The sequence below is a fragment of the Mus caroli genome, chromosome 18 (assembly GCF_900094665.2).
Source record: "Mus caroli chromosome 18, CAROLI_EIJ_v1.1, whole genome shotgun sequence".
NCBI classification, from domain to species: Eukaryota; Metazoa; Chordata; class Mammalia; order Rodentia; family Muridae; genus Mus; species Mus caroli.
The window spans coordinates 64,739,819-64,763,176 of NC_034587.1; the positions used below are offsets into that span (position 1 = coordinate 64,739,819).

A 23,358-nucleotide genomic window follows, 5' to 3' on the forward strand; every position below is an offset into this window, starting at 1 on the left:
GGATGCAACAGAGGAAGCAGGCAGTGACGTAGCTTCACACTCATACGACATATCTGAGGATGCTGGTGGATGTATCCAGTCACCAACACTACAGGCTCTTTTTTCTCTTGGCCACCCATTGTCTTCCCTGGCTATCTGTATCCTAGCCCTTGAGGTTCGTTCTCTCTTCTCTTCTCTTCTCTTCTCTTCTCTTCTCTTCTCTTCTCTTCTCTTCTCTTCTCTTCTCTTCTCTTCTCTTCTCTTCTCTTCTCTTCTNTCTCTTCTCTTCTCTTCTCTTCTCTTCTCTTCTCTTCTCTTCTCTTCTCTTCTCTTCTCTTCTCTTCTCTTCTCTTCTCTTCTCTCCTTCCTTCTCCTTCCTTCTCCTTCTCCTTCTCCTTCTCCTTCTCCTTCTCCTCCTTCCTTCTCTCTCTCTCTCTCTCCCTTAAATAAGCACACATAGATGTGATTATGTTTAGAAGCTGAAACATGCAAGTAAATCAGATGCATTTGCTCAACCCTTGAATAAAGACTGTAGTTATTTTAACAACAACAACAACAAAAATCCTGCAGTCTTCAGCTATTTCTGGATAAGACTAGTAATTAGCATGCCATGTGTAATTCATTGCTGGCTCTGGCTGCTTATTTCCTTGTTCCAATGCAGCCTAATTTAGGGGACTGGATTTATTTCACTTGGAAATGTGATTTTTTTGTGGAGACCTCTAAAATGTCATCATGAGATTAATGTTTTTTTTTTTTTTTTTTTTTTTTTTTTGAAGCCAGAGTTTGCCAAGCCTGGTGTTTGGAGCTCAGTTATTAGTTCTCAGCAGTTCTGTGGTGGGGAGTAACAGCTTGCTCGGATGAGATTTAGTTTCAGAGAAAACTGTTAAAGGCAACTGCTGCAGGAAGGATTGCTAGTCCTGAAGAGGGAGGTGTTAAGGAACCACAGGTTGATTTGGGGGTAGATTAATCCCTGCAGCTTTTCTTTGGTTTTGGTGTCACTCTTGGAGGACACTTTACATCGTTATTAGCAGATGTATTACTGACATGCAAACATTTACTGATCTGTCAGAGGCCAGAAGCACACATGCGCATCTTTTGAAATTGATGTTGCCTCTGTTGAAAGAAGGCTGCTTGTAGTGACCCAGTGAGAGGAGCCCTGAGGCTGCCGAGGAAAGCCATTTGGTTCTTTATTTCCAGAAGGAGGTATTGGGGTCACCAATCCTTAAGAGACTGACTAGTTCTCTGGATCTTTCCAGCAACCAGTCAACCCCAGTGTTGCCAATGGTGAAAGCTCAAGAAGGGCAGGATGCAACTTAAGTTGAGAGTGTGTTTGACTACTTGCCATGCTCACCCTGATGCTGCTGTTGGCCCATGCTTACACTAATGATGCTGCATCATGCTTACATTGATGATACTGGTCCACACACACACTGGTGATGCTGGACAATGCTTACCCTGATGATGCCAAGTCATCCCAGGGATCACTTATGTCCTCTGAAGTCTTTTCATACCCATCAAAGGGAAGTAGATGCCCTTTGCTTTCTGAATACTGCTTTTAATGAAGTGGAAGGTATTTTCTAATACACGAGCTGTGTCTTTTAAACTAGTCTCCCTACCCACTCCCAAATCATAGAAAAGAAATGGACAAAAAACCCAAATAAAATAAAACTGTCTTATGCCTGGGTAGTACGTGTATTGTTGCATCTTGCTCAATTGCAGAAGTTAGATACACAACAGATTCTAGTAGTGAGTGAATTGCAGCAGTCCAGTTGCTCCATATTATATGATGATGATATCCAGTCACTTGGAAGAAACCAGATTGCTCATTACCCCATTGCCATTCCAGTAGTTAGGGTTGCTTCCTCAAGAGTGGGGACTGATGAGACAGGAGGTGAAAAGTGTTGTAGGCAGTTTAGGGTAAAAAGCTACCCCCTCAAAGTGATTTTTTCTTGTCTCTTCTTGGACCCCTTGCAACTCTTTCCTTGCCAGAGACCAGAGATGCAGGAAGCTTTTGGAGGCGTTGTTTATGATGATGATGATGATGATGCATTTAAGTGCTTTTTCTGCTTGTTTGTATAAACCACGTTTGGTCTTGGTGCCCCTGAAGGTCAGAAGAGGCCTTCAAACCCTGTGAGACTGGACTTACAGACAGTTATGAGCCATCACGTGGGTACTGGGAATTAACCAGGGGCTTTTGTAAGAGCAACAGGTACTCTTAACCGGTGTTACTAGCTGCCCACCTGAGGGATCTCAAGGTAGCTTTTCAGAGGTGGGGATGTTAGGGTAGCAGTAAAAAAACCATTAAGGGAAAACTCCTAGTCAAGAGAATAGAATTTCTAGCCTGGGCAGAGGCCTCATTCCAGTTGGGTGGATCAGTCACTTGTCCAAGGTGCTAACCCCCAGGCAGGACGGATCACCCCAGGAAGGTGAGCATACCTTAAGCCATGCTAAAATGGTAAGAGGTGCAATGACCCCTTTAATGAGATATGGGACTTTTCCTCCTAGAATTCCTGTCCCCTAGTGTCGTAGCTTACAAGGCTCTAGCCATGAGCTTCCTCATTGTGCTTGCCATTTGCTTGTCCACCATGTCGTGCTAGCTTAACTCAGAAAAGTGTGGCTGCTGCTGCTTTTTCTCTTCTCCATTGGACTCTTCCGGGCAGCTGCAGAGATTTACTGGTGGCCTGCCCTAGCGGTTTTCGGATTTTATTTTTTTACTTTAATAAGAGTTTCTCTTCAACTTATATTTGTGGCTATTCTTAAATTTTATTAGTGAGAGTTAGAATTCCAACAGGGGATCCCAATTTTCTCAATATCATCTGACGACCATGAAGGGACTCCCCCAAAATTTGTGGCCAAAAGAAAGGCTCAGAATGTTGTCAGCTAGCATGGGACTTCCAGCACAGACCTCTCTACTTTGCTGTCGCTGTGTGCCTAATGTTTCTGCCAATGCATTTAAAAAGTGCCTGAATTCATCACTTCCCTCTCTTTTATTACTAAGTGGAGAGAATCTGGAAGGAGTTGGTGTGGGGGAAAAGAATATGATTGAAATATAAATTAAAATAGCATGAATAAGTATTGAAGGTGGTATCACATTGGAACATGGTATTTGGGGGTGGCCTGAGTTCCTGAGCCATGGACTCTCATATTTAGTTCTAGAATAAACTATCTCTTATACAGCCAGCCCTGGTGTCAAGACACAATGTCAAGAGGGAATTAGATTGATTGTAGAGAACCCAAGCAGTTATACAAAAACTGTGACATGAGGTGCTGTTGGACCATGTAGTTTGTCACCAAGGGAAATTATCTCTGGAATTTTTAAAGGCAAAATTCTGTGGAAGAATTTGGACTCAATCTTGTACAGTGCAAGTTCTATGTCATGTTAAGGGTTGATATGGAATTCTTCAAATCTAGTGTTCTGGGGGAAGGTGAGTCATCTTGTTATTTATTTATTTATTTATTTATTTATTTATTTATTTATTTATTATGGGTCCCAGTGCAGAGAGTCTCATGCTTCTGCTGGCTTCTAGGCTTCTTCACGCTGGTCCAGTCTTCCTCATTGTGGTGAAGGAGTTGAACCTTAGATAGGCAGGGAGCCTGTTTCCTTGTCACCTCCTTAAATGACTGGATGGGCAAAGTGAGCAAGAGAAGGGTGAGAAATTTTAAAGATGATCTCCTGAGAAGGAAGTTGAATCATTAGGGTACCCTACCCATGTTCTGAAGATTTCAGAGACTGTGAATCCCTTGGTATGTGTGTCAGGCCTGGATCTTGACACAGGGTCTGGCTTGGCCATTATAGCCTTATGTCTTGGGTGGTTTCCAAGGCATAGGCTTACCCAGGCCAACAATGGGCTGTTGTCTGTTTGTACAGCACAGGTTATACATCAGACCACCAGGAAGAGCTCTGGCAGACATGAGAAGATGTGGACATCCTTGAGTAATAGACTCAGCCACCACATTCATTTCATTAAACCCCGTGGCCCCAGTCCATTTCATTGCTGCTTAGCCTCCCAGGCTCACTTCAGTGCAGGCTTAGGTACATGAGTTCTATTGTTTCAGTTTCTGGTCTATTCCATTCCTAAAACCATTGACCATGAAAGCAGACTTGAGAGTTTAGAAGTGCCAACCTCTGTACTGTGAGATGGTATTAATAATTCTTTAAGGTCTGAGACAAAGTAAATGGTTACAGAAGACAAAAGAATCCTCTAAGGCAGCGGGACTCTGAACTTCTGCCTCTGGATATAGAGTCTGGAAAGGGGAATAGATCTCATGGTGTTCTGTTATTTTTTGTTTAGGTAACACTGCCACACGGCCCAGCCCACTTACTAAGCACTCACTTGGAAGACCATGGCAATCCTTTGCTTCCTTTCAACTATGTTATTATTTTTTCAACTGTCTTTCTAGAGTTTCTTTATGTAATTTATGCTATGTAAAAAAACCCCAAAACACCCAGAGAACTATATCATTAGCTATCACAATTCCACATTTAGGTGGTGCAGTCTTTCTGTAGGAAGCAGGCTCTGAGATCATGTATAACCTCACCCTCCTTGGAGTTCGCTTCCTATGTTTCTCATTTACACATGAACTCTCAGCTTCCTGTTCCTACCACCATGCCTGCTGCTTGCTGCAGTGCCTTACTACCGTGGACTCTTCATAGCTTTGGAACCATGACAACCAAATACAGTTTTTTTTGTTTTTGTTTTTGTTTTTGTTTTTTTTGTGCATAGGTCACCTTGGTCATAGTGTCTTATCACAGCAACAGAAAAGCAGCTGATACTTCTGCCTACCTCCTCATTTCCCTTCTCCCATTTAATTTATTTACATCACTGACTTAAGATAGCCCTCTACAGATGAAAACTGTATTTGCAAATTTTAGATTTTAAAATAAAACAAAAACAATTGTGTATTTTATTTTAGTCAATTTCAAGTCATAAATGTGTAAGGATAGCTTTTGTATAATTTCACAGAATTGGAATTGTCAAGTCCAGAGTATATGCCTGTATAGTTGGGCTAACACTGTGAAGCTGTCCTCCTGGGGTGTTTTTCCAGCACTGTCTGGGGCACAGGGTCTCACCGTGCAGCCTTGAGTGGCCTGAAACTTGGAGACCCATCTTCTTCTGCCTCCTGAGTGCTGAGAGTACAGGAGTGTACCACCACACCTGGTCAGTTTCAGCATTCAGATAATTTTGTATTCATAATTATGTATTAAAGATGATAATGATTACACATTAAAGATGTCAAGGAACTTACAGAGTAATAACTTCTCTTTTGAAGTGGAAAATAATCTTTCTTAGAGATTTTTAGGAAATTTAGGTGTAGCCTGAAAGCTGTTTGAGCCAATGTTGATTGCTGAATTAGACATCAGACGTGATAGCCATTCGTAAGTATTTTCCATGACTTGGGATCCAGGCTCAGAGTCTGGTCTGAGACACACGCTGGGTGATCTGTAAAGCATTTGATTGTCACCTATCTTCCTCCTGAAAAGGGGTGTGTCGGGGACTGTTCTCTTATCTATTTGCACTGGTATTATTCTCATCAGCTGTGGCTACACTAACTTGATGTGCTTGTCTGTAAGTTGTGGCTATTTTAGCTGTAAGTCTTTTAAGCAAACACAATTACCACGTAACTTAACGAACCTTGAAGCGCTATGCACAATTGCATGCTGTGTACTGTTACATTTTTTCTTACTTTGTTGCCAGCTATACAGCTGTGAAGACCAATCCCAAGCTCTATAATCCTCTGGATCTTCTTGTCCCTCCCTTCAGGACCCCCTGCTTTACTGTGTACAGTTTCCAGGTGTCTTCTCCCATCTCACTGTCAAACATGAACTTTTAGGATATTTTCTACTTGAGAGTTATCAGGCTGTTTCAGAATGAGCTGGGTGGGGTGGGGTGGGGTGGTAGTGCAAGGAGTGGATATTGTCTCCTTGTGACTGAGGCCATGCAACATTCGTTCCCTAGCATCTACCTTCTTCTGTTTCTTTCTTCACTGAGCTGGAAGCAGCTGATAGACTAATGTAGCCTTTCAACTCATAGAGCTAGGTGAATAGTGAGACAGTAGAATTACGGTCTGAAGATGTGCCGCTTAGATAGTGTCCACTTGACGTAAGCTAGAGAGGCGTCTGGGAAGAGGGAACCTGTTCAGACAGTGCCCCGTCCCCCATCAGATTGATCAAGTGCAGTGGTTCTCAACCTTCCTAATGCTGCGATTCTTTAATGCAGTTCCTCATGTTGTGGTGACCCCCAACCACAACATTATTTTATTGCTACTTCCTAACTGTAATTTTGCTACTGTTATGAATTGTCATGTGACTATCTGTTTTCTGATGGTCTTAGGTGACATCGCAAAAGGGTTGTTTGACCACCCCAAAAGGGTCGTGACCCACAGTTGAGAACCACTGGGTTATAGAGAAGTCTATGGGGGATTTTCGTGATTAATTATTGATATAGAAAGGACTTGCCCACTGTTTGTGGTGCCACCAAAGGGTTGGTGGTCCTGCTTTATATAAGAAAGCAAACTGACCAAGGCATGGGCAGCAAGCTAGTAAGCTGCCTTCTGTTCACCACCTTCTTCTCCAGGCGCCTGTCCTGATTTCCCTCAGTGATAGACTGTTAGATGGATGAGCAAGCCAAACAAACCCTTTCTTTCCAAGTTGTTTTGGATATGGTGTTTTATCATAGCAATGGAGAGCAACCTAGGCCAAGAAGCAAAAGTAGAGATATTAGTAGTATAACTATATAGTTCAGTGTGCAGCTAGATAAAATGAACAGGGAGGATTGTATTCACTGTGACGATACACAGAAGTGAGACCACCATGCAGCCTGCATCCTGACTCTGTAGTAAAATGTGGTCGAAGAGGGCAGCCATGCTCTGATAGGATGTGTGGAAACTTCAGAGCAGCAGGCTCACTACACACCAGAGGAGGTGTGTTGAGCCACCCTCAGCTGGCTGGCTCCTTTTGCTTCTGCTGGACTCTTCTTCCTTCCGCCTTGACCTTCATTCCTCATCTCCTAGTCTAAGGTTTCTGAGCGTCCTTTGCTCTTTCCTTCTGGGATAACAGCTTCCAGATGGGTTTGCTCTTCAGTTCGGCTGGGCTCGGCTTGTTTTGGTTTATGTGTCATCTGAAGTGCATAGTCAGAAAAACATAACTATACTCATTGTCTAAAGAATTCTTTAGAATTTTCTTTTCCTATTTTTACAGTTTTGTTTAGAAGGTTTCCCAGAGTTATGCTTCCAGTGAAGAAATGATTTCTTATGAGCTATAGGCTCTGGAAACAGAGTTCTGCCCTTGGGTATTTTGTGGTCATAGTCAAGTTTTAAAAATCAGTTCCTTCCTCTGAACAGCTGGGAGAATGGTACTTCTCCCCCTCAAAGGGTTGCTATAAGGCTAAGAAATTAGAAGCTGTGACTGTTACTGGGGATGACATAAGATTAATAAAACTGTTCTTATTTTATATTTCAAATATGTTCATCCATCCTTACACTGAACTGCTAAATCAACAAAAGTTTATTGGATCATTCGTGTATGCCAGAACATTAAATGGATGGGACATATATGCAAATATGATCCCATCTCACCGTCACAGTGTCACAAAGTGACAGACTTGAATTTTGCATAGTTTAGAGTAATATGGCCAAGTGTGACCCATAGGGCCTCCAATGGTCCACAGATCCATCCTTCACTTGAGAGGGTATCTTGTGTCCTGACTGAGTCCTGGAGGTATGGGTCTGTCACAAGCAGCTCTACTATCCCTCAAGTTTTGGCTTTCACCAGTCTCTGAGGGACTGTTGAGTCTTTCTACAGTGGTGTCACCATCCCTTGCCCTAACCAGCCAAGGTAACATTTACTCCAGTGCTATCTGCAGATTGCCCCCGACAGAGTGGTACTTCCACCCAGTTGTCTATTATGGGGAGATTTCACAGGGATACAATGTCTTAGTCACTGTAACCACTCACTGGTGATGTCATTGGAGTTTTGTTGTTCCTTGTGGTGAGTTAGCCTGGATGTGGAGAATATTATGTCTGTAACTTTCAGGACTGGAAGAGGTCTAGTCTACATTTTGGGGTTGCTTTGTGCAGAATTCCCTTGGGATTGTCCAGCTGTTCATTTGACTCATCTGGAGAATAATGAGAAAATCCATAGGAATATTTATATGCTCATTAGAACCATAGAGTTTTTTTTGTTTTTTGTTTTTTTGGTTAAGTTTGGGTTTGCAACTGTGGCACATGTCTGTGGTCCTCAGTAGCTGGAGAGGTGGAGGTTGTAAAGTCATTTGAGTCAATAAGTTCCAGATGGGGCGTGCTAGTGGGGACCCCTGCCTAAATCGAGCTGCCTGTCTTTCCGTTACTGTTAACCCTTCTCATGAATAATCGGTCACAAAAAAAACCTAAAATGCCTACAGAACATAAAAAGGAGTTAATGTTTAAAGTAAATACTTCACAAAAATCATATTACAATGACATGAATGAGATACTTAAAGAATCAAAGCTATGCAATTGGGAACTCACGGAGGGCGACCTCCTCAGGTGGATCATCTGAGGTTTCCTGACCCACTTAGACTTCATGAAAGATGGCAGTAAAAAAGATCTGCTTGGATTAGTACACCAGCCTAGTTTGAGTACACAGCAGAAGGTAAAGTCAATTATTCTCTACTTCTGGACGTGCAAGAAAAAGATTGCCTCCCCCCAAAGCCAGCTAGCTTGAAGCAGCAGGGCAAGTTTTCTCAAGGGATACCCAGGTGCAATCAATAGAGAGAACAGGGTTTCAAACCATTCAGATCTGCCCCCGCCCCGGACAGGATTCTAACTGTTGCAAAAAAAAGTGCAAGTTCGGGTCACTTTCTATTTCTGGGGTGAAGTCACTTTTCCCAGTGGTAAACACTTATTTAAAACACTCACCCACCGGCCCTGAGCTTTAGGGCCTCCCCCTAAGCAGGCTGTCTTGTATGGAATGTTATTTCTTCTTTGGGTACATTGCATTTCAAAGGGATGATTAGTGCCTCATGTTGTATTACTTCTTAATTGTCTCAGCTGTTTTCCTTTCCCTCCTGAGCTTGAAGGACTTGGAGGAAAAGGGAGAAAATGATGGTTTCCGTTTTTCTACTCATTACCCACAAAACACATACCTGTTCCTCGTGCAAAATTATCACCATGAACGTTTCCAGGCAAGTGTGCGCCGTAGGTGGCCTTCTCTATTTTCTGACGGATAATGTCATTTTTTGATGGAGGAGAGGAGTTTGCTTTATGCATTTTGAAGCCAGAGAAGAAGGGGAGTGGAGGAAGGACTATTTTATTATTGTGCTGGCTTAGTCTTTTGTCAACTTGACACAGATTAGAGTCCGCTGGGAAGGAGGAGCCTTGAGGAATTGCCTTCATCAGATTTGCCTGTACACAAGTCTGTGGGGGCAATTTCTTGACTAATGATGGATGTGGGAGGGCCCTGCCCACTGTGGGCCATGCTGCCCCAGGATAGGTAGTTGCGAGCTGTGTAAAAAAGGAGGCTGAGCAAGCTGTTGACAAGGAGCCAGCCAGCAGTGCCCTGGCAAGGTTTCTGCTTCAGTTCCTGTATCCACGTTCCTAATTCAGTTCCTGCCCTGACTTCCCTTTATGGTGGACTGCGGCTTAGGATATATGAGAGTAAATAAACCTTTTCTTCCCCGAGTTGCTTTTGGTCAAAGTGTTTATCGCAGCAATAGAAAGCAAACCAGGATGGATGGAAATTGGATGCTACTGAAATGCGCTTCCATTAACCCCTGCATCTGCTGTAGAGGTAGATATAGCACCACACCAAAGTCAGCGTCTAAATTGCTTTTAAATTGTTTGTATCAGGAAAGGAGATGGTTATTCTGGAGATGAATTTGGGAATCAGTAGGGCTTGAAGGAATTATCTCCATACAGGGTGGAGTGGTTTTGACACATCTCCTAATGGCTGAATAGTAACTAGGTGATAAATCAGAGAAGAGGGTTTGGGCTAAAGGTGTAGCTCAGTGCTTGACATGCACAGAACCTTGGGTTCAGTACACAGAAATGGGTTCAGTACAGGGAACGGAATAGATTTTCAAAGAAACACTGTGATCTGTTGCAGTGGAATATTTTATGAATTAAAGGCAGGAAGGAGTTGTTTTCTGGAAAAAAAAATTAAAGGTTTTTTTTTTTTTTTTTTAAATCTTGTGTGTGTGTGTGTGTGTGTGTGTGTAGCAGAGCAGTTTTTTGGGAGTTCTCTCCTCCTCCATATGGATTCCAGGAATTGAACTCAGGTTTGGCAGCACGTACCTTGGCTGGCTGAACATCTTGTTGGCCCCCTGTGAATGCTTTTACATTGTAATCTTAAAACATTTTGTGATGTGGCTGATATTCTCAGTAATGTGTGTGTATGTGTTAACTCATTAAAAATGACTTAATAATAAAGAGGGACACTAAAACAGTTCAAGAGTATCACCAGCTAGAGTTAGTCAATAATCCTCATTGAAGGGGCATTTGGAACTATCTGGGAGCTAGCTCAGAAAAGAAAGGGCCCAAAGGACCAGGAAGCCACCTGTTTACTCCCTTTCAGGGGGGTTGGCTTCTGTGTCTAGCCAGATGGTCCAGCAGACTTGCTTTGCACTAGCAGAGCTGCTGCAGTCTCCAGGTGTGCTGAAGGGAAGGCACATCATCGCCTTAGAGCAGTGATTCCTACCTTGTGAGTCTCACCTTGTGAGTCTCGAACCTTTCACCATCGGAAAGCACAGATGTTTGCATCACAATTCATAATGGTAGCAAAAGTACAGCTATGAAGTGATAATGAGCCTTCAGAACTCCACATTGGTGACCTCTGGGCCTTTCACGACTCCCCCTGCTCCAAAGGTCATCTCTGCAGCTTCATGTGTGCATATGTGGCAAGGTGGGCTCACCACTATGGCAGATATTAGTTCTGGAATAATGTCCAGGGAGTTGGCTTGTGTGTGTCCATAGCTTTGTGGGAAGAGATGGAGATAGTTATCTTGTCTCTCCTCCTCATTGCTCTCTCACAGGTGGGTAGGAGAGGCAGGTGACCACAGGAGTATAGAAGAAGACCACCGGAGAGGCCCTGAGCCATTCAGGCCCCAGCTAAGATCCTTTAAAGAGGTTTAAGTTCATCTTCAGTTTTTGTCCTGTCCTTGGTTGTAAGCTGTGCATCAGTGTGGATCTGGAGGTGCGTCATGTTCTGTCATTTAAACATCTTCCTGCAGACATCTTCAAGTTTCCTATCTCTTTCACCGCCTTAAGAACTCCAAGATGAATCCCAGCACTCGGGAGGCAGAGGCAGGCAGATTTCTGAGTTCGAGGCCAGCCTGGTCTACAAAGTGAGCTCCAGGACAGCCAGAGCTATAAAGAAAAACCCTGTCTCGAAAAACCAAAAAAAAAAAAAAAAAAAGAACTCCAAGATGAGTGCCGTATCTTCTCTCCCTCAAAAGTGCTCTCTGTACTTTGAAGACTCTCCCTGCCTTGTCAATGGGATTGATGTATGGCTGTGTTAATCCAGGGAAATTGACTTTTAAGGGACTCTGACCTGTTAACAGATAGTTTAATGGCGGCCAGCTCAGCCTGTGGCCATTTGACTTCTGCTTACCAAATCCTCACTTATCATGTCTGCTTCTCTTTGGTGTCCCCCATAATTGTGTAGTGGAGGACCAAGGATGTCAGGGCTGCCACATTTTCTACTAGTTTAGAGGCTGTAAAAGTTGTCAAGATCTCAGTAATAGTATTATCAAAACTATCATTTCATAGGCAAGTGTCTTAGTTAGGGTTTTACTGCTATGAACAGACACCATGACTAAGGCAACTCTTATAAGGACAACATTTAATTGGGGCTGGCTTACAGGTTCAGAGGTTCAGTCCATTATCATCAAGGTGGGATCATGGCAGTGTCCAGGCAGACATGGTGCAGGAGGAGCTGAGAGTTCTACATCTTCATCTGAAGGCTGCTAGTAGAATACTGGCTTCCAGGAAGTTAGGATGAGGGTCTTAAAGACCACACCCACAGTGACACACCCTCTCCAACAAGGCCACACCTACTCCAACCGGGCCACACCTTCTAATCTTGATACTCCCTGGGCTGAGCAATGCACACCATTACAGGGAGGAAACTGAAATTGTTTAAAAGTAACAAGAACGATGATAAACTTCCAAGCCTGCCTTTGTGGGCCAGGAAGACATCTGATGCTTCTGCAGCTACCTCCATGCCCTTGCTACACTGTATCAGTTCTAGCCCTTGCTACACTGTATCAATTCTAACGCTTGCTACACTGAATCAAGTCTAACCCCATTGGGGCTATGAGTCCAGTGAAATTCTCTCCTTTATAAGTTTTCCTTTGGGAGATTGAAACAGATGTGGTCTAGTCTGTGGTCAGTTTTCATAGCTGGAGTCTCAGATACCAGTTACATCTTTGGGCAGTCTTTCAGGAGTCAAGTTGTGACTGCTGACCTCTCTGCTGACATCTCTGATGTGTGGTGCTCCCCATGATCTGGTATGTGTCACTGTGTGAAAGTTTTCCTGCAGACTCTGGCTCCTACCAGGTTTTTGGCTCTGATTCAAAATTGCTTTTCTAGGATTTAGGATATGGTCTTTTGATACTTGTTCTAAGTATCTTGACAATATTTCTCAAAGAAGGTCTTGGTATGCTGTGTCAATGGACACAGCAATGGATCTCTCCCTGCTCCCTGCTCCCTGCCCCCCTACCCTTCAGTACTGGGGATTGAATCTAGGACTTCAAGCATTCTAGGCAAGCAGTCTACTATTGAGCTACATACAGTCCCAGCCTTATCAGTGGTCTTTTGGAAGTGGCTTCTTGAGGCAGTTCCACTGGATGCTGAATGCCTAGCACTGAAAAGGGAAGGGTTTCCCAGCATCTTCCTTTGCTGGTACCGCTGTTCTCAGATGAGTGTGCAGTCTTCATTTTTCTCTCTGGCTCCCACCGCACTCTGCTGTAGGCGTCCCTCTTACTGGGAGTAGGGAACTTTCCAAAGTAACCCAGTCCCTCTGGGATGCACTCTGGACTTCCTCTCCTGCTTTATAAAGTTCCTTATTTAATTTTGCTGTTGGAGTTAGAATTACTTGGGCACTACTTACCTCTTCTTGTAGATGCTTTTTGGCTTTTAGTCCCCGGAGACCCTGGCAGCCCATGAGAGGGTGTTGTCACCATCTTCCTAGGCTGTACATCTCACATTTCCATTTTCTGGGGGAAAGACTTCATGACTTTTTCAACTGTTCACAGTTAACAGTAAAACCACTTGGCAGTGTTTTGTGTTTGTTTTTTTGTTTGGTTTGTTTGTTTTTGTTTTTTCGTTTTACATTCTAGTTGCCATGCTGGTTACTTTGATGTCTACTTGACACAAGCTAAGTCATCAGAGAGGAGGGAGTCTCAGCTGAGAAAAGCACTCAATCAGACTGGGCTACAGGCAGGCCTGAGAGGTGGTTTCTTATTTAGTAATTGATAATGGAGGTCTCAGACCATTGTGGGTGTGGCCATTCCTGAGCTGGTGATCCTGGCTTCAATAAGAAAGAAGGCTGAGCAAGCCAGTAAGCAGAACCCCACTCCTCACAACTGCTGCAACAGCTCCTACCTCCAGGTCCCTGTTTGAGATCCTTTCCTGACTTCTTTCCGTGATGAACTATGATACAGAAGCCCTTTCCGCCCCAGCTTGCTTTTGATCTCAGTGTTTCTTTGCAGCAATAGGAACTCTAAAAGACAGTTGAGGAGTTTCTTTTCCTTCTTCATGATGGGGTGATAGAGGACTCGGAGGAACCACTCGAAGATGGAAACATCAGGGTGGGAAATCTGCAAACAGCAAACCATTATGTAGGTAACAGTCTATTTTGCCACATTTCCTAGAAGACTTAGATAGTTAGCCGATAAGGAAAGCTTAGCTTACTTTAGGAATACAGTTGCGCATTTGGTGTTTCTCCTCTGCAAGTGAGGTTCTGTTATTGACAGAATTTAAATGTGAGAGTTAGGGAAGTGAGGGATGCTTTAGAAACTTGAGGCACACACACTGGCCTTCCCCTTGCCTAGGTCTGATGGATTTGCAGCATAAAGTTGTCTGGGGTGACTGTGAGTGTGGGCCAGGTAGGCGCAGGAGGAAAGCTTTTCTGTAACAGAAAGGAAGTCCTGCAACCGAGGAACTCAGAAGTGGGAGTTGCCAAGTTTAAGTGGATCAAAGTCCAGGAAATCACAAGGATGTAGATGTGGAAGGAGCATGTGGGAAGAATCTGGTGGAGATTTGGGATAATGGAATGCTGCTTATCTGGGCTGCTCTATCAGCTGCTATTTAACTAAGTGCCTGTAAGGGCTTTTAGAGTAGCTTCTAAGCAAAAAAAGGAAGTTATATGGATTCTGCGAGTCTCCAGAGATGAAAGCCATAATTCAGCTCACCATAAAAGTTATTTCTGCTTTTAACTAGAGTGGTTTATATACTAATATTTCCACAAAGAAAATTAGCAAAGCCAGAAAAACGTGGTATCTAGTACTTGAGGGACCAGGATCTTAGCAGACAAGAGAAGGATAGAGATGGAATTTATCTCGATCTTGTTTTTACTCTCCAGGTATTTGCTGGTTGTTAAGGGACTTGGAAGGAGAATAAACAAGGAAGCCAGATAGAAAGTAGCTTCTAAAAATCTGAGGCCATGAATAGCCTTTGGTAGAAAGTCATGTTGGGAGACAAAACTTTGTTTTAATCGTGAATGCACTGGGGAAGAGCTCAGCTGTAAAATACAAAGAGAAACTCATTCTTCAAAGCCAGGAAGCTGGCAGTATCAAGGACTTAGGATACAAAACTGGAGTATAGGCACCGATAAGCACCCTAGGAGTTCTTTTAAGGCTCGGTCCCGAATGAGGAGATTGTTAAATAAGCCCAAAAAGCTTTCGCTGGACTAGAATCCACATACTCTCACTGATGGCACCGTGTGTACCTCTGCTTGTCTCATGAAGTCACTGTAGCGTAGGCCCCAACATCCCTGCTAGTGGCTACCCTGCTGTGTCTGTACTTGAGGGAAGGCTTAGGTGTTTATTGGCTCCCAGTTTGATCAAGGATTTTAAGTACTATGAAGGAATATTCTGTGAGTTATGGTATAATATAGACTATTATTGGAAAGAGGTATAAGGTGTGCTTAGTACAGTTCCCTCTCACAGGTCACCTAATTTCATTTTCTTTTTGCCTAAGCGCCTTGGAAATTATTTTTTTTTTTGTATTTAAAGTCATATTCTGTGGTGATGTTCACCTATCATCTCATCTGTTCTAGAGGCTAAGGCAGAAAAGTTGTATATTAGGGGCATGACTGGGCTGCAGAGAGGGGGGTAAGGGAAGGAGAGGAAGAAAGGAGTTCAGGGCTAGCCTGGGCAATTCAGTGAGATACTCTTGGCAAATGGAAAGATTCGACAGGGGCTTGGAGCCGTAGCTCCGTGGTAGAGTGTGAGCACCTACCTTGTGTGAAACCCGGGGTGTGATCTCTACTACTAAAGAGAAGGAGAACCAAGTTCCCCGAGCTTCATTTTACTAGGACACACTTGCTTGCTTTTGGTGAGTCACATGTAAGGTTTTGGTACCCTTTTAGTTTGTAGAGTTGCGTCTCTGTTCAAGAAGTGTGTTTCTTTTTCTTTTTCTCTTTTTCTTTTTCTTTTTCTTTTTCTCTTTCTCTCTCTCTCTCTCTCTCTTTCTTTCTCTTTCTCTCTCTCTCTCTCTCTCTTTCTTTCTTTTTTTTTTTTTTTTTTTTTTTTTTTTTTTTTGGTTTTTCGAGACAGGGTTTCTCTGTGTAGCCCTGGCTGTCCTGGAGCTCACTTTGTAGACCAGGCTGGCCTCAAACTCAGAAATCCGCCTGCCTCTGCCTCCCAAGTGCTGGGATTAAAGGCGTGTGTCACCACGCCCGGCAAGAAGTGTTTCTTGAATGGTAGACTTGAATATATTTCTTTCCATTGTTCATGGTCACCTTTTAGGGATCACAGTTATACATATGTTGAGTCGTATTTACCACTCATTCTGCAAAATGTATAACTTGGGGGGTAGTGTTTAGGGATATAGATCGGTAGTAGAGTAGGGATATAGATCCCTAGAACGTGTGGGACGCTGGGGAAAACGTAATCCACCGTTCTTCCTCTTTGTAGCTTGGTTTAGTTCTATTTCTTTGTTCTTACACTTTCTGCCTCGTCCCTTGTTTCCTGAATATCTATTGTGACTGATGTCCATGTAGAGCACATCTATTTTTCTGTGACATTTATGTTCCTAAATGTTTTCGTCATCTTCTCTTTATTGCCAGTTCCCCCTGGATTTTATATTTAAGGATTGCCTCGCCACTCTTCTTCTTTCCCATCTGGTTCCCTTTCCTTCTTCGAATCTTCTCCCCAGCTTCCTCTTTTTCTTCATTTTCTCCTTGGATGGTAGGTTGCTTCTGAAGTTTCTAAAATTTATTCTGCGTCATTTATTTGTGGCTTTGGTCACAAGGCAATGTGATAGTAGAGAGTGATTTTTATCTGTTGGCCAGCTCTTTGGTTTTCTTTCACATTTATTTTTTTGTAGAATAACTTTTTTTTTCAGATTTATTTCTTTGTGTGTGTATGTGTGTACGCACGTGCAAGCACACGTGTTCATGACTTTGTATGCACCACATGCATGCCTCATCCCCCCCCAGAGGTTAGAAGATGGTGTTAGATCCCTGGGAACTAGAATTATACATGGTTGTGAGTTGCTTGATAAGGGAGCTGGGCTCTGAACCCGGGTCTGCTGGAAGATCAGCGTGCACTGCTCACTGCTGAGCCGTCTCTCCAGTTCCTGTGTTCCTATGTATATGTGCAAGGGCATGTGCACATGTGTGTGGAGGCTTGACACATGTGTGTCAAGTGTCTTTCTCAATAGCTGTCTACTGCATTTTTCCAAGAGGTCATGTGATGTGGAGAGAATTCAGAGCAACTTTCTAGTCTTTACAACCTAGGCCTGTCTGTCCCTGCTGCCGTAGCAAGAGGGATGCTTCCTGCAAGCTTAATTCATCTGGTCTTAGAGAGCCACGGCCGCCAGCTCCGCTCACCCCAGCCCTTTGCTGTATCCTTGGGTTGTGTTCTGCTGGCGATGGCCAGAGTCGTCTTGCCTTCCCTATACAGCCTCCTTTCAAGTGTCAGAGCCCACCTGCAGTCCTTCCAGATACCTTGACTCTCATCCGTTAGCTAGGACTTGTATCTCCATGGGACCTTTTCACTACGATCTGGCTTTTGCCTCAGTATGCAGAGAAAGAAGAAGTTCTGTGTGTGTTCACCTTTAAGATGGTGAAGATAGCTTTCTTACACATCAGGAGACTTGATCTTGCCAGTCAGCAAAGAGACAGAGTGCGACTGACCAGTCCGAGACCTTTGATTTTCACTATCCCAGAAAGTGTCTTTAGTACTGGGCACGGTAAAGATGAGTTACTCAGGCAAAGCAGCTTTGATGTTGATTTAGTGGTCATGGCTGTTGAGAGGTCTGGTTGGCAAGGTAGAATAACAAAAACATCTGGAACCATCAACTGGTACACAGTAACAACTGCGGTGCATTCTATACATTTATAGATACGTGGTTTTGAAATCCTTGTTTTCTTTCTCCACCCTTCAATTTGCCTTGTCTCCTTTCTTCTCTTACTATGTATCCAGTTCTGGCTTATCTTCTGTCCTCTCTTTCTTTGCATCTGGGACCTAGAATCTGTGGTCAGCCATGTTTTGAAATCTGTTGTCTTTTTTTTTTAATAACTGCTCTGAAGGCAGGTGGTTTCCGATCATGTACTGATTTTTCTCCCCTACTCTTTGGCATCTTTTGTTCCCATTTTAGAATGGTACCTACTAATGCATGGCTTACTAATCCCTGGCTTTGTCCAAGGACTCTTCTAGCTATACACTTAGAGAGGGGGATTTTCGTCTCTTATCCTGTCAAGTTCACCGTGTTCATAGTTGTTGAACTGCCTGAAACGGATCTAAAAGCAGTTACTGCTGCTCTTGGCTCTGACAGCTGATTCTCAGCCATGAACACCACGGTGCCCTTATTGAATACGGCGTAGGTGGATTTGTTTGCAAACGGTTCTGAGAGTGTAAAGGTTACTATCACACGCACGTTTACTCTGGCGAGGTAAGGTTATGGTGAAAAGAGTGCTGAGCTGCACCAGGCTGCCTGCCTTTGGATTTTTACAAAGAACATACTACTTTCTAAGAATTATTTGTGGCTGTTCCTTTGTATGTCAAAACGTTAGCTTAATTGCTAAAGTTTAAGATTCTTGGAGGGAGTATGAGGGGCCCGTACATGAATTGGGCTTGCATTTTTGGTTGGTTTTCACCTGGATGGATTTGTGAGAGATGCAGAATAAGGACCGAAGATAAAAGGCTGTTGATGTTGTGTTTCCCATTGACTTGGCTGTCACTGAAGGCAGAGGTGAGGCCAGGGGAGGGCTTTGACTTGGCTGTCACTGAAGGCAGAGGTGAGGCCAGGGGAGGGCTTTGACTTGGCTGTCACTGAAGGCAGAGGTGAGGCTATGAAGGGCTTTGTTGCTACTATGTGAGGGTAGAGAAGGGGGAAAGGCAGTCTGTGAAGATTCTTAAAATGATTTGCATTTTTGTAAAGGCTTTATGTGAGACACAAGTGTGGAATTTGAACCAGTGACAGCCAAGCACAGTAAGGAAGAGAGAGGCATTTCGTACTTTTACTTACCACACTTTAGGGACGAGGCTCCTTTGCAGTGTGAGACTGCATTCACTCATTAAAATAATAGCTTTTAAAAAATATCATTGTGTTACATGGGAAGCACGGTGTCTTAAGTATTTTTCCTTTTTATTTGTATTACATGTTGTGTCTTTTTCATATGTAAAGTGTTGCCATAGAAACATAAATCCAGAATAGGTACAGTACTCAGTACACTGGTAATGTAGGACCCCCGAAGGGAGACCCTCACTCAAGTCTCAGGGATTGTGAGCTCAGAAAGCCACAATGGTCAAGCTTGCTGCAAACACACGAGGTTTTAATGGCACACAAACCAGCATGCTGAGGTCGAGACCCATACACCACGCAGGGGTAGAGGAGTCTGACCCCAACCCTATTTTCCAGCAAAAACCAGAACCTAGGGGGAGGATTGGAGAGGAAATAGGGGAAGTCTAGGGGCGGATATTTACTTCAAGGTACCTGGGACATTGAAACATTTTGTGGTTNTTTTTCCCAAAAGTTCCGGGGAATTAGGCCATCTGGCCGGGGGCCGGGGCCCATGTTCTCAGGGCAGTCATTATTTTATTTTTTTACTCTTCAGTAATAACTATTGTTGTTGCTGCTACTCTTGTTGCTGTTGTTGGTATTGTTGTTTTTGAAGGAACAATTTAAAAGGGTGTTTCTTTCTTTATTGTAATGATAATAAAATGTTTTGAAGAACTTTTAAAAGTTAGACCATAAGCAATTTACAACCAACCACAAAACCACTTACTTCTGGAAACAGTCTTTTTATTTTTTGTCTGATAATAAGGCCCAAGCCCAGAGCCTCCTCCCTCGTTCTTGGTATGGCAGTTTGATTAGATGCCCTCCCCTCTCCCCAAGTCTTTGGCATTTGACTACTTGGTCCCCAGTTGGTGGCACTCTTTGGGCAGTATAGGAGGTGTGGTCTTGCTGAAGGAAGAATGTCTGTCACTAGGAGTGGGGTAGACCTTGAGATTTCCAAGCCCCAGGCTCGTCTCTACTTAGGTGACTCTGCTTCATGTGACATGAACCCTCAGCTTGCTCTTTTAGGATCCCGTACTTCTCCTATGAGGTAGTGATGGGCTCTTACCTCCTCCCTGGACCATAAGGCCAAACAAACACTTCTTTCTGTGAGTGGCTTTGACCATGGTGTTTGGTCACAGCAATAGAACAGTTGATAGAATAAATGAATACTCTACCACTTAGATACACACAGTGTCAGGACAGCATAATCACTGCTAAGTTTTTGCTTTTGGTTTTGGTGGTAACCTGTGTGTATATGTAGAAACAAACAAAATGCTTCCAGATATGATACAGCTCTTTGTATAACCTTCTTCACACTCTTCCTTGTTTGCCCACTGAAACTCTATACCTGTCAAACACCAAGTCCTGAGACCAGGCTCCTGGAAGGCACCACTCTACTATCTGCCTTTGGACTCTCCTACTTCAGTTACATTATAAGCAGAATTATGCCTTATTTATTCTTTAGTGATGGCCTTATTTTAGTTAGGGTAATGTCTTTAATCTTCATTCATAGTGTAGCGCGAATCAAAATTCCTTTCTTTTTAAGTTAACTGAACAATATTCTATTTTATATTTCCTGGTTTATCATTCACCCATGTATTGATGAACATTTGAGTTAGTTCCACTTTTAGGTCACTATTAATACTGCTACAAACATGCCTAAGGACATATCTATTCAACTCCTCGTTAGATTTCTCTTTGGATTTCTTTCCTTGCTAACAGACGTTCTATTGTATGTGAACTATTGTCTCGTTACAGCTTTGACTTGCGTTGTCTTAATGATTTATGAGTTTGTGTTTATGAAGGATATGCAAGACTACAGGGTGTGCAACTCTGCAGGGTGCACATTGCCATTCCAAAAGAGAGGATCAGGAGGATGGAAATGAATCATCGGACCAAAAAGACTGAAACCTTAGGACAGACATTAAGCACCGCAGCTCTGTGTCAGGCAACTGGTGATTTTAGCAGCAGCATCTGGGCTCCACTGGTCTGGAGAGCTAGATGTATACAGCTGTCGAACTAAACCATACTTGGGCCTTCTACTGGACTGGCCTCACTCCGTGCCTGCATTGTTCCCAGTAGGCACCCGGCACTCCTTGCATGTGTGTTTCCAGCATCCTGAGGTCTCTATTACAGTACATGTGGAACCTTCATAGTATCATGTGCAGTCTACTCAAGAGTGCTATGCAGGACACATGACTCTGTTGCATGTTGGCTCCCATTAGCAGCTTCCTCCCACCTTAACCCTGTAACCTCGGACTCTGCATGTTTATAAAGCTATAAGTATGTAGGGGATGGCACCAAGCTACACTGCCAGCTCCAGGTGTAGGCTGGTTCCCTGGACCATAGCTACAGCAGCCAGGTGTCTGTGTGGCTGAACTGGGGAGACCATTGCCCTAGGTGGCTATTGGGGGAACTCCACAGAGAAACACTCCATCCAAACACTATTTTTTTTCAGGTGTTACATTTCAAGTGAATGTGTATAATCCTGGAGCCTTTTATGGGTGAGGTCTTGCTGAAGATACCATTCCTGTTGTCCCAGTGTAAACTGAACAGCATCTCCTTAACTGTGCCCATCTCTTGAGAGCCACGCCTACTTTGGTCACACCTGCTGTACTGCAATACAGGCTAAGCTCATGCTCTGTTCCTCCAAAGACTCTGAGCTTTCTCGATCCATCTGTTCCTTGTCTTACTTTCTCACTGTAAGTCTCGCTAAAGACAGTGAGTAATAACCACGTTGCATGCGGCAAGGGATGCTGCTTTGAAATTACCTCCATGCAACAAATTCATGCCTTTCTCTTGAATTCTCCCTCAGATTCCCAAGGCACAGACAGAACACCTCCGGGTACTTTGCCCAAATGTAGCGTGAATGACCTCCACTGTAGTTCTATCTCCCAGTTGAGATCTGTTTCTAGAACTCTGTGAGCTGGGCCTTCGCTGTCCACATTTTTTTGAAATTATGGTCTGAATTCCCAGCAGAACTGCTCATTAAACTCACAGCATTCTAGAGCTTCTCTATCTGTGGTTTTGTACGCTTTCAGATTCTTCCACCAACTGGTTTCAGTGGCCTACGAGCCATATGGTCATGGTTGTCACAACAGTCACTTCTTGGCACCAATTTCCAGTGTTGTTTTGGTCACCATGACAGACTCCCTGAAAGGCAGCATGTCCATTTATTTCTCTTCATGGTTTGAATGGGTGCAGTCGATTGTGGTAATGCAGGCATGATAGAATATTTGGTACCCTGTGGTAGTGCTGCTAGGAGGATGATCCATTCCATGTCAGTGGGTCAGGAAACAGAAGTAAAGCCAAAATTGGGCTGAGGGCGTTTCCTAAGAGCACCTCTCAGTGACTCACTACCTCCCCCAGCTAGATGCCACCTTCCTGATGTCCACAACCGGCGAAACAGTGCCTTAAGCTGTGGACTAAATTTTTAGGTGCATGAGACTTTTGGGGGTGAATGTCACCTTTTAGCCACAATAGGAAGCTCAAGGATAAATAGAACTCTGTAATAGTAAGATAGGGAGATGGAATTGTCCAAGAAAAAGGAAGGTTGCCCGTCAGGTAATGGCTTTCCCGTTTATACAACTGTTAAAGCTAGCATAGAGCCAGGCTTTATGGCTAACTGCTAACTCCAATTCTCAGCTGTTCCATGTCATTTCTATCAACAAGGAGAGGGTTTACATTATTTTTTAAAGGACAGATCAACATGATTGTGAACATATATTGATTAATCTAGTAAGGAGGATAATGATTTAAATGTTGGTACCTGATCAGAAACAATGTCCCTGACTGGTTTTCAGAGGATACCAGTTCCTCGAGCTGGCTTAGTCCTCAGACAATGCCAGTCTTGGCATGTGTGTTTCAGAGATTTCTTGCAGCCTCGAGGCACCTGGCCAAGGTAGAAATGAGAACTGATTGGATTTATTTCAGTCTTTGGCTTTTGAAATTACACAAGTGTATGACATCTTCAACTTCTGATGGAACACGGAGGATGTGAGCTCTGGGTGAGTTGTAGAATGAATAGATGTTAAAGTTCGAATGATGGCGCGTCTTAAAGGGCAGGTCTGTTTGAGTGATGTACAGGCTTGGGTGCCTAAGATCTCTGCCAGACTTCCTTCATCCAGGATAAGGTTTCAGATGCCCTATTAGCTCTTGTTACCACATCTTGAGCCATTTTGGAGACAGGTTTATTTCAGAGTCATACTGAGAATAGGATGCTTCTGTACGGTATCAGATGGGTTGTCGTCTAATTGTGGATCCTGAGAGATGAATACATGAGTTACACATATGATTCTAACCAAGCCAGGAAAGTTGGCAATGTTTATCAGTTGGTCCTGCTTAGGTTTTGCTGTTGAAGTTCTATGTCTTGTGTGACTCCTGTGCATCCGTTCACTACAGGTGTCGGCACTGAGAAGTCAGTATGACCAAAGGTCCTTGTATTCTTTTAGGTCATGACCTGTCCAGATCACGCATAATAAGTACAAATAGTGGTGGACGGAGATAGAGGTAACAATGCGGATTTTTCACTTTCTGCCTTTAAATGTTCTAGCCATCTAAAGCATTTGCTGAGATCATGTGACTTAAGACAAGTGTTCACTATCCATTCTAAAAAGAGAGACAGAAGACGGGGAACCCGGGCGTCTCACACTAGTCTTAGACTGCGTGCAAACTGGG

General features: G+C 43.5%; 1 protein-coding gene across 11 annotated transcripts in view; it reads left to right on the forward strand.

Moving 5' to 3' along the window:
* Ldlrad4 (low density lipoprotein receptor class A domain containing 4) overlaps positions 1-23,358 on the forward strand; it is a 318,866-nt gene that overhangs the window by 83,509 nt on the left and 211,999 nt on the right. The window contains exon 1 of one of the 11 annotated variants that reach the window (XM_029472278.1): positions 18,352-18,372. The exons of the other annotated variants lie outside the window; for them this stretch is intronic. The gene's annotated coding sequence lies outside the window, so the exon portion shown is untranslated. Of the gene's footprint in view, positions 1-18,351; positions 18,373-23,358 lie in introns of those variants that run through there. 11 annotated transcript variants of the gene reach the window in all.